The sequence below is a fragment of the Notolabrus celidotus genome, chromosome 2 (genome assembly GCF_009762535.1).
Source record: "Notolabrus celidotus isolate fNotCel1 chromosome 2, fNotCel1.pri, whole genome shotgun sequence".
NCBI classification, from domain to species: Eukaryota; Metazoa; Chordata; class Actinopteri; order Labriformes; family Labridae; genus Notolabrus; species Notolabrus celidotus.
Window position 1 is genome coordinate 38805552 of NC_048273.1, and position 14521 is coordinate 38820072.

Below are 14521 nucleotides of genomic sequence, written 5' to 3' on the forward strand. Positions count from 1 at the left end.
ATATTTTTCCCACATTGCCCGACCCGAATGAAAAACATTCCACAGAAGAAGATAAAGTTTGCTCATGTTTAAGTGGCTTGTGGAGAACTTGGGACTTCCTAGTTACTGATTTATTGAGAAAAAAATGTAAAATAATTGTTATTAAATAGAGATTTCATATATAACTGTTATGATTCCTAAGTCACCAAAGTCTCAGTAGGAGCCACTGGCCCTGAAGTATTCTGACAACATCAAATGTGGCCCTCTTTGAAAAAAGTTTGGACACCCCTGGCTTAAGTAGAGTTTCCTGACGAAAATAGACTCCCCTATCTGTCTTTCAAATTTATCACTCACTCCTTTCTATTCTATTCTATTTTATTTTATTTTATTTTATTTTATTTTATTATTTAATTTAATTTAATTTAATTTAAATTTAATTTAATTTAATTTAATTTAATTTAATTTAATTTTTATTTTATTTTATTTTATTTTATTTTATTTTATTTTATTTTTATTTTATTTTATTTTATTTTATTTTACCCTTGTCATTGCTATTATTACTGTTATTATACTTTTTAACCATGTTAGTACATTGTTGTATTCCCCTGTCCCGTGTTGTAAGCTGCTGTAACAAAAGAAATTTCCCCCAACGGGTGACAAATGAAGTATATCTTATCTTATCTTATCTTATCTTATCTTATCTTATCTTATCACTCACTCCTTTAGCATGCTGTCAATCATCTGGTCTGACACCTACCCCCTTACAATGGTTACAGGCCTTAAAAAGGACAGCAAAGAAATGGTCAGTCTTGTCACTGATGGTCTTGTCTGCCTTTGAAGGTCATACAGAGACAACAGTGTGTTTCATACCCGGCTAAAAACTCCTCACAGGAGCTTTAACGGAAATTTAAGGTTATAAATATTAGACTTTACAATTTATACAACCTTATTTTCAGGTAGGTTTTATTTTCCCCAAATGCAGCATTTTGCTTCTGGTGCTTTCACATGCATGTAAGAACTGATCTTTATTCTTATATAACAGAATTGCAATAATAAGCTTCTGTACTAAACAAATACAATTTAGAATTATATTGATTTCTACATTGATTCTACATTTTTTTTAATTAACCCTCCTGTTATGTTGCGGGTCATATTGACCCATTTTAAAGTTAAAAAATGTTCAAAGTATTTTTTCGCCATGAAACTTATTCTGCTTGGCTTAATTAGTGTAAACAACATATACATGAAAATAGCTCATTTCACACATTTGCAACCCCCCCCCCCCTGCATGTTTATATTACATAGATACTGGTTGTGGGTCAATTTGACCCTGCAGTCAAAGTTGGAGGCTTTGAAACTGTGTTCATTAAAAAAAAAAGAGCAAGTTATCCTCATTGAACCATGATCTGTGCAAATCAAAGAACACCATATTGATTTAAATGGTTAATAATGCAGTTAATACTGAGATTAAAACAATGTTTATTGGGACTTTTTGGGTTCTGACACTTTTTGGTCATTAAATATACCCCGGGTCAAGTTGACCCAGGAACATTATTGCTGTTCCTGAGAAACGAACATAACAGAAGGGTCCAAGAACAAACAGGATAAAAAAATATGGGGAAATATTCAAATACATCACATTTCATATATTTTGCCATGATGTCTTCTGTCTGTCAATAAACCTAAAGATCAATATTATAATCTTTGGCCTATACATCTTCTATGCGAAATATTGTGTTGATAAAATGTGTTTAACAAAAAGAACCATTGATATTAGAGGCTGCAGGATCACCCTTTAATTACAACTCTGATCCCACTCCGGACTGTTCGCCTCTCTCTCTCTCTCTCTCTCTCTCTCTCTCTCTCTCTCTCTCTCTCTTCTGCTTCTCAATTGGTCCACACTCTTATAGGGAGGAGGGAGGAGGAGGAGGAGGATGATGAGGAGGAGGAGGGACAGTCTGAGGGAAACACCGACTTTCTGATGCATTTCAAATGCGAGAGCGCACAACTCCCCTCTCTCCCAAACACAGGCACCTCGGTCCTGGACTGTGGACTGTATCTTGTGAATGGTAACCCGGAATGCTGCCGGGAGGAACCAGGACCCCTCTGACAGACGCGCCGGTTTGGTTCCGATTCTACTGTCATCTCGGGAAAAAGTGTAAAAGCAAAAAAATCTTGGATCATGTGAAAACCAAGAAAAAAAAAAACCGACCTGAGAGTGGATTATCCGGTTCGTTCAGTGGGGCCAGCTGTGCAATGAACAGATCCCAGTAGAGGATGGAGAAAACTCGCCCTGATTCGGAATAAAGGCAGATCCGTTGGATGTGGTGACAGCTGCTCTCTCGTGCAGAAACGACGCGCAGCAGACGTCGGGATTCCCTTTGTCCCCACGTGTGGATGAGCTGTGGAGGAAACACAAGGTAACACAGAAGCCCTTCTCTTCGTATGTCGAACATATTGACATATTTTGTATTTTCGTGCTTCATTTCACCAATTATTATTTGATTCTGAGCCCAACAGTGAAAACAGATGAATGTGTCTGAGGTTAGGAGGTTTTGGTTGGCTTTGGAAATAAACCAACATCAAGTTCAGTATTTATGACAGGCTGCATCATGAAATGGGACTATATCAATCTTCAATTTTTTACACACATTGGATTTTGAGATAATTTCTAACTCTCAGACATTGACGTTGAAGTCTTTAAGTGCATTTAAAGTCATACATGTGTCTTTAACATTGGACAGGTAATGCATTCTGTTATTCTATTCTGTGTTGGTTTATGCATGTATCTAATAGGCTCTGGGAAATGACAGTTCACTTCTCTGTCAGTACATGTTTCATTGCTTCATAGTTACATTAGGGTTGTATTTCCTTTTTTCAGAAGTGTCATGCACAACTAGCCTCCATACCTTGCAGAGAATTGCCCATTAGTCCCATTCAGAGACAAACTGTCTACCTAGAAGCTGCCTTACAGTCAAACAGTGTTGACCTGACCTTCATTTTAAATGCACCATGTTGTCATCATCATCTGAGCCACACTTTCTTCCAGTTTGAATCCTGGAACGTTTGAACTAAATTGTTCATTTCATAGAGAAAGATTGAGTTCTCATTTTCCCAAATGTGATCTGTCAAAACGTCCGCCTGTCACTGAGCTTTGAAACTTGATTTCCAGTATTGCAGAGAGCAGCAGCTCTCAGACTGACTGACAGCAACTTCCAGTTCAATGAAGATCTTACAGACCGTCAGTCCTGGCCTCTCCTGTCTCTCCTCCTGAGGTAGTCTTGTATTGTCTCATCATTAGCTCTTTCAACAATCTGTAAAAAGTGCCTCTTAGGCTCATAATGTATTCAGATCTTCAGTTGAAATGGAAAATTGGTACGATGGGAATTCCTGGCAGGTCAGAGAGGCAGCGTGGAGACTCCTAGCAGTGGCAGCTCCAAACCAGCAGGGTGTCCCACTTTGTGAAGGAAACTGTGAACAAACACATTAATCAATCTGCTGATGGGCAAGCTGGCAGATGCATTTCCTTTCCATTCTTCTCTTGTTGTCCCTCTTTCTCATATCACCCACAATTTTCCTCACACACCTCTGATTCTGCACCATATAGATGCCCTTACACTCTTTTAATGCTTACCTGCTAACCTTTCCAATTACCTTCTGCCAGTTCATCTTACAGCTTTGATACTAACTAAACATAGAAACATGTCAGTATCAGTGGCATCAGTAAAGTGCCAGTGTGCAGCAACTATTTCAGCTTAAAACTAAGTCTAAAGCTGGGGCTGCCAGCATTCATGAGTTAATCACGATGTTCTCAGGTCAAAAATGAATGTGCTATATTTTTTAATCATGCTTTTTTGTCCCTTTTGGCACACTGTAGTTAAGCAGCCGCAGAGTCTTCATCCTTCCTGTTTCCTGTTGCCACTGTGATTGAAAATATAGACACCACAGCACACTTGACCTTTTAAAAACAAACAAACTCTGAGATGGCTCAGTGGACAAGTCAAAAGTGATACGCATTTTTCAGCTGCCCCCTACAAGCTAAGCATACAGGTGCAGCTAATCAGACTAATGTAAGTGGGAAACTGCATCACGAGAGCAAGCAGAGCACTATTTTAGAGGGTGGGAATCACCACAGGCCTGTGGATGAAACTAAATTGAAGAAGTTAACTACAGTGCTTGCTAAATGGGTGGCAAGAGGCTGCAGGAAGCAATACTGTAGATGTGCTTATTCTGCATTTCACAGAATGAGCACTTTCAAGCTGTCTGCTGCCTCTAAGTCATGCTTTCAGACTACGCTGGTGTAGCAGTGCAGCATTTATCAAATAATAAATCTAAACGTCAAGCTCATTGCATTGCATTCATTTGATTCCTAATTCAAGACACTGGTTAGAATTGCTTAAATTGTTAGTATTACTTAAAGCTCCTGTGGTGAATTTTTAATTGGTCATGAAACAGACTGATATTAACAGTGAGGTCTCTATATGACCTACAAGATTTATCATTTCCAAACTGTGATTTTAACACCTCCGTAATCGCAGAGAGGGGGTCGGTGTCAGAAGAATAGATACACGGCATGTTGACGTACAATCCTTTTTCACTTTTCGACAGTACATATTTGATCAGTGATTCTTTTTATTGTTAAAAGAAAGCAGGAGGAGATTTTTTGTCATGTGCAGGAGAAGATTAATAGTATATAAGAGGTATAGGTTTGTCCACAGGGGGCGCAAAAACTGACACTACCAGAATTTTCCTTACAGGAGCTTTAAAAACTGTAGAGATATGCAAAATAATGGAGTTTAAACATGATTATAAATGTGATTAATCACAGTTACATATTGAAATCCAGGATTCATTGCAATGAAAAAAACACTTGTTTGACAGCCCAGAAAAAAATCCAGATTATATTAAAAACAAATGCATATTGAACTGGAAACTAGCTTGAGGCTCTTTTGGGGATGCTAAACCATGAAACATTTCACCTCCAGTTTTTATTTTACGTCTCTATGTTGAAGTCAGCAGGAACCCTACTCTTAAGAATAATTGCTCCTAATATCAGAATACAAAACCAGCTCATATTTCCTAAGGCAGAACAAAAGGGTAAAAAAAATACAATTTTATGAGGCTATGTTGTCTTTATAGTCTCACAAATGTGGCTTTATCCACATCTTTGTTATTTGCCTCTTTATCCATCTCACTGCCATTCCCTCTCTTTATGATAAAAACTGCATTTTGTGGCATTATTCCTTGCTCCACCCAAAACTGCCGGTGTATTGATCTGTTGCCCTGCACTCCATGTGTAAATGTGGAAACCCATTGATCCGTCAGCAGAGCTCTTAGTGGAGAGGCACCAGTACATTCAGTCCTGCGGCACGTGAAGGATTACTTCTAATTCAGCCTGTAAAGATTGACTCATGCTATTTACAAATATTTAATTAGTACCATTACGGACCTGAGATCGTTCACACTGACCCACTTTGAGGTTGTAATTGAACACTCTATAACGTGGGCTTTGATTGCATCAAACAGTGTGTGTGGTGCTGATGTTGGTTACACACTGGGCGAGGCTTGCACATTAAAACCTTTTAGATGTTCATTACAGTAATCGTACATTCAGTAAATTAACACAGGGGTTGCGTGCAAACCAATTAGCCTGCTTAGAATCACATGCTGCACATTTACATTGTGTGCACAGAACACATCATTGGTATTCTAGAGAAAGCTCATGTCTAAAAAAAGAAAACAATCAGCCTTTCAAACACAAATGAAAACTATGTGGGGGTCTCTCCACCCAGCTGGCATTTGTGAGATGTTTTATTCAGCTATTGATTACCTTTTGTGTATTTATATTGTGTAGAAAGGAGTTGTTTAGAGGGATGACAGAGGAGAAAAAGTACCAGGAGGATTTAACCTAGAAGAGTCAGTGCACACATACATAACCTCCAAAATACAAATGTTAGATGAAGTCTTGGCACTACAATCAAAATCCGCTTGACCTGTTCTTTGTGTCACAAATCACACCGTCAGACTAAACCCTTCCTGTGACATTTGAGCCTGAAGAACATCCAGTAAGATCTGCTTCGGCCTGACTAAACCCTGTCAAAATAATTCTAGATCTGGAAGCTTTTGAACCTGGTGAACTGCTATATCAACAGCTGTAGGTGTTTCTTTTATGACTACATGCCCCAATTCTCTGAGCATTTTTCTTGAGCTATTATCGGAGAGCCAGAAGAGGACCAGAGAGGACGGCGAATAAAAGGAGACAGAAATGAGGAGTGACACAAGGAAGGTCCCCAGCTGGCAGAAAACTGGGTTCATGGTCAATGCCATAACCTCTAAGCCAGCAGCCACCCCACACCCCTGATCTTTAGGTCCATTTGTATACTTTTATAAAGTACACAGATATGTGCCATTTGTTCAGGCACATACAGACAGACAGATCAAACAACACAGTACAATACCATACAATACCATACCATTAACATACCATTAACATACAATACAATACCATACCAGACCAGACCAGACCATTACCATACAACATCAAACCACACCACACCAAATCTAACGATACCATACCAGACCATACCATACTAGACCATAACCATACCACGCCATACCAAACCATACCAGACCAGACCAGAACAGACCAGACCAGACTATTCCATTACCATACAATACAATACTGCACTATAGAATAGAATAGAATACCATACCATACCATACTGCACTGTAGGATCCCATACCATACCATGCCATAATATACCATACCATACTGCACTGTAGGATCCCATACCATACCATGCCATAATATACCATACCATACTGCACTGTAGGATACCATACCATACCATACTATACCATACCATACCATACTGCACTGAAGGATACCATACCATACCATACCATACCATACCATACTGCACTGAAGGATACCATACCATACCATACTATACCATACCGCACTGTAGAATCCCATACCATACCATGCCATAATATACCATACCATACTGCACTGTAGGATACCATACCATACCATACCATACCATACCATACTGCACTGAAGGATACCATACCATACCATACTATACCATACTGCACTGTAGGATACCATACCATACCATACCATACCATACCATACTATACCATACCATACTATACCATACTGCACTGTAGGATACCATACCATACCATTCCATACCATACTATACCATACCGCACTGTAGGATACCATACCATACCATACCATACAATACCATACCATACCATACCATACCATACCATACCATACCATACCATACCGCACTGTAGGATACCATACCATACCATACCATACAATACCATACCATACTATACCATACTGCACTGTAGGAAACCATACCATACCATACAATACCATACCATACCATACAATACCATACCATACCATACCATACCATACCGCACTGTAGGATACCATACCATACCATAGGCATAATAGAATACCATACCATTACCATACCATACAGTACCATACCACACTATACCATACCGCACTATAGAATACCATACCATAGCATACCATATTATAGAAGTCGATACCATTAACATATCATACAGTACCATACCATACCACATCAAACCATACCATACCGCACTATAGAACACTATATCATAACGCACTATAGAATACCATACCATTACCATACTATACCATACCATACCACTCTATACTATACCATACCGCACTATAGAATACCATACCATACCATACCATACCATACCATACCATACCGCACTATAGAATACTATACCATACCATACCATTATAAACCATACAGCACTATAGAAAACCATACCATACTATACTATACTTTATTTAAATGTTTCATACGGTAGAATAAGATAAGATACCCTTAATTGTGTTGGACCCAAGTGCTTCCTTTATTCAGTTGTCTCCACAGTAACACATATTAAAAAAGAACTATAAAGGAAAATAAAAGTCCACATTTAAACAGAGGCACAAATGTAGAACATGAGAATGAAGATGTGGCACATCCCTGCAGCTTCATGAAACACTATTTAAATTTTGTCCAGCTGAGGCACAAATGAGTTTTATAAATGATTGAGTTTTCTTCAGAAACTGTTAACTGTCTGCCCGTGGGCACAATCTTGTACTTGAAGTGGAGGATGTGAGCTGTGTCTGATGAATCTGTGACGTATCTAGACACCGGCTTTTATTTTTAAGGATAAAAATCTTAAGAAGAGACTGCTGATGGCTCAGTGAGGTGTCATTTCATACCTTTCTTTTGACAAAGAAGAGGTTCGTGATGATGTATGTAGTTTATCTCACATCCTACTGAAAGGATGAATCTTACAGAAACACTCATCAGATGACAGGGAAAGAGATTGTGGGCTTCTACTTCAAGAACAAAGAGATACATGATACAGTATTTCATCGTGACTCCTTTCAGGTAGATTTACTAGTTTCACTTTTTGCTGTTTGGTAACACATTCCTTCACACACTTTCTGTGTTGCACTTTCACACCTGGGAGCTCCATGATGCTGTTCTAAGTGAAGATTTGCTGATTCAATCAGATCTTTATCAACATTGCTTGGCTTCACAGCTGCATGTATTCACACCTTTTAGGTGTGTGTTTATGTTGTTGGTCACGGAGAGGCTCCAGTATGCAGGAGAGATGACTGTACCTCATTGCTTATTGTTGGAGCAGGGTTGCGTAAGCATGTTTTTGGCTCAGTTTACACATACTTTCATACAGCTTTTATTAATCTCTATATTTAATAAACACTGTGTTCTGAAAAACAGATTTTCTATTTTTTATAGCCCCTTCCCCCGGCCGCTGCCTGTCACTCAGCAAATCCTTTCATTTTAATTGCAATATGGATTTCTTGAATGTGCAACTCAATGGCAGCACTCAATCCTGCACTTGTATCTGCAGTATAATTAAAGGTCAGGTCAGTCGCTTAGGCTATTGAAGCTGTGGATCTGCACGTCTTTAGCAGTGAAAAAGAAATAGCTGCAGCTAGTTTAAGTCTTTTTTAAATCCTATTTGTGCTGGTGTCTTTTTTTCTTGAGTGACACCATGACTATATTTGTCCTGGCTGCTTTTTGAGCTTGTTAAATACTCAGATTCTCCTGAAAGAAATGCATCTGCTTCACACTCGTTGGTAAAAATGATATTCTACTGGTGTATGTCTGTGCTGTTTTTCTTGAACGTACGGAGTAAAATTATCAAACTCTTACACATGAAGCCCCAGGCGACACTGTTTCAGTCCCTCCAGGAAGTTGCGATTTCGTGATCGCAACTATCAACGCAAATTCAACCAATCAGCGCGATTTTTTCGCGGCCCTGCAATTTTTTACAATCACCGCAACTTTCCTGCAAATTTGACCAATTACCTCAATCTCAGCCCCTGTATGTCATCGGTTTTGTCATCAATTTGACTTCCTTGGAACATAAACGTAAGTCCTCACTTGATCGGCACTTTTCAACAACAAAACACGCACAGAGAACGGGTGAAAAGAGGGGACAGCAGGCAGGACAAGTGATGATGACAACGTTGTTATTTATAGATTGAGGGGCTCAGTGTTAGCTTGGTCTCTACCTGCTGCAGGTGTGCTTTATGAACCAGCTCTCCTCACCTCCATGCATCTGTCTCATCTTCATTGAGGATTTTTACCCCCGGTGTGCGTTAGTGACAAAGACACAACCGGGGGACGTCTGTTTACTATTTGAGGTTTGACGTTGTTGCCACGGTTACCATAAAAAGCTCTGCGTCTACAGCTTGATTTATTCCAGTTTGGTGAAACATCAGACACATTCAGTAAGTTTTGATCAACTCCTTGTCATCAAAGATTCAGATTAATTTCAGCGTGCCGTGAACTGACTGCATCAGTCGCTGCGAGGTGCATTCAGGGACCGTCGTAAATTTGCAATACAGCCCTTTCATGGCATTTTTCTGTGAATCAAGAGAATCAAAATACAGTCACAGTGGCCACATCAAGAATGTTTTCTAAAAACAACTGTAATTTAGCATATTTACTTGCCCCTGAGATGTTATTGGGGGACAAAAGCAAAAAAAAATAATCGCAACTTTCACCACAATTTTTTCAAAAAGCTGTCGCAAATTCAGGCTATTTGGGACGCAACAATCACAAAGAAATCCTGCGAAATCCTGGAGGGACTGTGTTATGTATAATGTTAATTTGCGCTGCACACATTGGGTCTCATTCATGAAACGTGAGCAGCACAAATTTGTATGTAAACCGTGTGCAGCGGAAATTTACGCAGATTCCAAATTCATCAATCTTTTAGAAGCGCTGATCTGTGAGTAACTACTCACAAAATCTACACCTGCTCCCCACTGTGTGTAGCACTTGTGTAAATGTAGGAATACACATAAATACTGCTTGTCACTGTCGGAAACTACAATTTGAATACGTACTGCTCTCTGTTATATATATATAACATATATATATATATATGATAAACATCGGTGTCGATAAATATCGGTTCGATATTGGGAAAAAATGACGTCACACGATAAGTCCTATATTGAAAAAAATGACCGATAACAAGAGTTGACTCAAATAAACCAAGATTGCTCTGATTACGGTCCCTCTCGTCTTGCCTGTGCTGCATGCACAGACTGTACAAATAAGGCTGCATGCTGTTGTCGCGATCATGACGTCATACTACTGCGCCTGCAGGTAAACATGACACCTCCATCACCAGCGTGGGCTTTCATTACTACCTGCGACAAAGACAACGCGATTGCAATTTGCAATAAATGTTCAGCTGAAGTTCAGAGAGGAGGGAAAGGAGTGTGACATACAACACATCACCTAAAGTTTCATCATCGCTATGATGCTGTATGGAAGGAATATGAAGAGGCTAAATCTGCTGCAACTAATGCTACTGAACCAACAGTAGAGCAAGAAGTCGTCTGGGGCCGGTCTGGCACCTATCAACGAGGCATTTGAAAAGACAAAGAAGTTTGACAGAGACGCCTACATCCACACGAGAAGTAACAGAAAGGCTGCGGGGAGTGAGATCAGCCAGGAGGACCATGGCTCAAAGGGTAAGAGAATATAAATATTTGTTTCTGTCTGAAAAGTTGGGGGCATCTACAAGATTTGATGGGGGCTGTACAAAAGTCTAATTCTAATAATGCTGCTGTTTGAAATGTGAAATGAGAGTGTAGCTGCTTATTATCTGTCAGTAATAGAACATGGAAATGAATTGGTTAAATAAAGTGAATGACAATAAAAGAGAACTAATCTTGGGGTAAAGTTTTAATCCTCAATCACAGTTGTTATTGACATTCTGGGATTTATATCTTGTGGCATTTAAAAAAAGTTAAAAACCTTTGCTCCTCACTCAGGTACCACAGATGAGCCGCAGGCAAAGAGGACCAGGACAGACGGGAGCAACGTGTTCTGCTGCTGCACATGTGATGCACTTTTCAGGACTTTATTGCACTGAAACTGTAGTTTGTAAAAAACTTAGAATTTTGATTTGACTAAAGCGCTTTATTTTTTGTATTGACTGATGCATTGTTTTTTTTTTAAACTAATAAATGTTTATTTTTTGGGAGACTGAACTGTTGTTGTTGTGATTACAGCTATAGTAATATCAGATGCATCATTTGTTTAGGTCAAAGGCAGAGCCATGATGTTGAATTCATCTTTGCACACTACATCCTATCCTTTCTGTCCATCAGGTGAGTATAGACTATTAAAAAACTGATATCGGTTATTGGTATCGCTTTGGAGCAGCAGGAAGTAATCGGTTATCGGTATCGGTGGAAAAAAACAGTTATCGTGCGTCCCTAATATATATATATATAACATATTTTTACAACAAATAAGCTGGCAATTAAAGCTTTGAGGTCTAGATTAGGTTTATTTAGAATGTGAACTACTTGTTGAAAACCACACAGACTAACTGGAGCCTAATCTGAGGAGGCCAACTGAAAGAAGCCACACCATACCCGCACATTAGCAGGTGCTCTCCGTGCTGGGATTCTTAGTCACAGGGACCTTCCAGTGGGAGATGGCAGATAGATCTGGAATCTCCCAGCCATCAATGAGCCACATTTTACCGCCAATACTTGCCGGCATTATTGAATTAAGGCCGGAGTACATTCAATTCCCCCTATGGCGCACAACGGCAAATCGAGGTAAAGCAGGGGTTTAGCACGCTGGCCAACACGCCAAATGTCATCGGTGCCATAGACTGCACACACATACACATCAAGGCTCCATCTGATGATGCATTTGCATACATAAACCAGAAAAACTTTCATTCCGTGAATGTGCAGCTGATATGTGATGCAAAATGTGTGTTGCTCAACGTTGTGTCCCGGTTGGAAGCATGACAGCTTCATACAGGCACCCGTTTGGAGAATGGAGCTGTGAGAGACGGCTGGCTTGTTGGTAAGAATGTAGTCTTCTATACAAATGCATGTGTTTTATATGTAGAGACTTACCATTTTATATCCATAGAAATTAAAATGTGCTTCCTACTTTCCACTTCGCCCAAAATCATTTCAATCATCGCCTCAGAGAAATTCTTTTTTCACTCTCTATCCTTCTTTCCTTTCTCCATGATTGCAGGGCAGGCCGACCAGATGCACAGGTCTGTGTCCTTATATGGTGGTTATTTGCTTTTCATGGGCGGGGATTTATGCTAATTGATGATCACCGGGAGCGCGCTGTCAGTTTATGATGGGTTGGCATTCATGATCTTAAACATGTGTTTATGGTAAAATCTGAGTTTCCCGCTCTGTTCATGAATCCGGAGTATAGTTTTAGCACCGTTAGCTTTCATGTGCAAATCTACACACAGATTTACTCATGTTTCATGAATGAGACCCACTGTGTCTAACCTGTGAGCTGTTGAGGCATACTGATGATGTATGAGCTGATAGCCCTTAGGTACTGTTATTACACTGCTAGGAGGTCAATGAATTAACCTCACTTCAGGTTTTCACTTCAGGGCCTGATAATGTCATAGTTAACCCTTACAAGCCTGGTGCTACCTGTAATTAGCCACACATTGAAACTGGATGCAGTATGAGCTTGGAAGGTTAGTTTTTGGCCGTTGGCTGTCTTTGTCTCAGGACTCTAGAGACTTTAATTATACAAGAGGTTTGCAAAACTTTGTATTTCTAAAGTAAAAGCTATGGAGAACTATAAACTGCATTCTCTCTAATGACTAGAGGGCTGCAGCTCCACTGGTTTTATGTAAACCTTTGAGAAAATGACCCTACTTTCAGGCTGATTTTTTCTACACCAGTGAAAAATTTTCCTAACTAGTGAATGTCCTCAATTGCTAGTTTCAAGTTCTAAGTTTCTGGTCATATTTTGGAGCGGTAGCTTGGTTAATGGTTACTGCAATTATGTCACAACTCTCTACTACCCAGATGCAAACAAGCACAGATGACAGATGGCAACTTGTAGCGTGACGTGGTTTGGGTAGCAATTTGATCCAAAAAATGGAGGTAAAGTTGTTTGTAGGTTGTGTATGGTTAGCTTTACAGACACATGACTGGAGCAATACGTAACCAGCACAGGCTTTAACCATAGACTGTATAAATAATGGACGTAGTATCCATGACGTCACCCATCTGTTCTTAAGCGCTGTTTTGAAGCCAATCGTCGGAAGGGGCCATATTGGAAATGTGGAACTCATCCAAAAGATTGTGAGGTAAAGAGGCGGGGTTTGAGCCTCCTAGCCAACAGCTATGTGTTCCTACCATAGACTGTATAAAATATAAACGTAGTATCCGTGACGTCACCCATCTGTTTCTGAAGCACTGTTTTGAAGCCAATTGGCAGCGGCATCTTCGAAATTGCCGCTTTCGGAAAAAAAATCCCCCCCCCCTTGTTGTGTGCCGATGGAGAAATGGGCTGTCCAAACTTTGTATCAGGCTGTAAACATGTTTATTTCTGCTGTGGATGTACTGCAGTTTTTAACACTTCCGCATTGAACTCATATTTTGAGACCGGAGGTCGCTTGGTTCCCGCCTGTCAATCAAGTCAGTCATGTCCTTTTTTTTTTTTTCTTTCTTTAAATTACACAAAGTTATAATACAGCAACACAACTCTGACTGGACAAGGTCTAAACAAACAAACAAATATACAAACAAATACACATGATAACTTACAACAGGACAAGACATGGGAGCAAGGGGTGGAGCGTAAATATTGTTCAGTGTATAGATAAAGAGATAGAAAATTGAAGAAAAAAAAAAAATAACATGTATACATTCATGTTCATTCAAAAATTCATGGGGTTTAAAACTCAAGTCAAGTACCAATAGGAGCCATCAAGGTCTTTTATCCATCACTGATAAAATAAAAGTCAAAGAGCCTCTTTGGCCACTGCTTGGATCTACAAGTGCTGATGCTGCTTGCTCCATAGAGATCAGTTCCAAATAATCTTTAAGCCAGCTGTCTATATGAAAACATTTTGCCTTTCTTACCTTCCAATTCATTCAAATTGTCCGTTTTACAGATAGAAATGCTAACGTGATCAA

The 14521-nt window shown here is 39.5% G+C and overlaps 1 protein-coding gene across 2 annotated transcripts in view; it reads left to right on the forward strand.

Moving 5' to 3' along the window:
* Nucleotides 1–1917: 1917 nt before the first annotated feature.
* Nucleotides 1918–14521, forward strand: part of pde4ba (phosphodiesterase 4B, cAMP-specific a) — a 298471-nt gene continuing 285867 nt past the window's right edge. Inside the window, exon 1 of one of the 2 annotated variants that reach the window (XM_034674460.1) lies at nt 1918–3254. The gene's annotated coding sequence lies outside the window, so the exon portion shown is untranslated. The remainder of the gene's footprint in view (nt 3255–14521) is intronic. The other variant, XM_034674468.1, reaches the window with a different exon arrangement.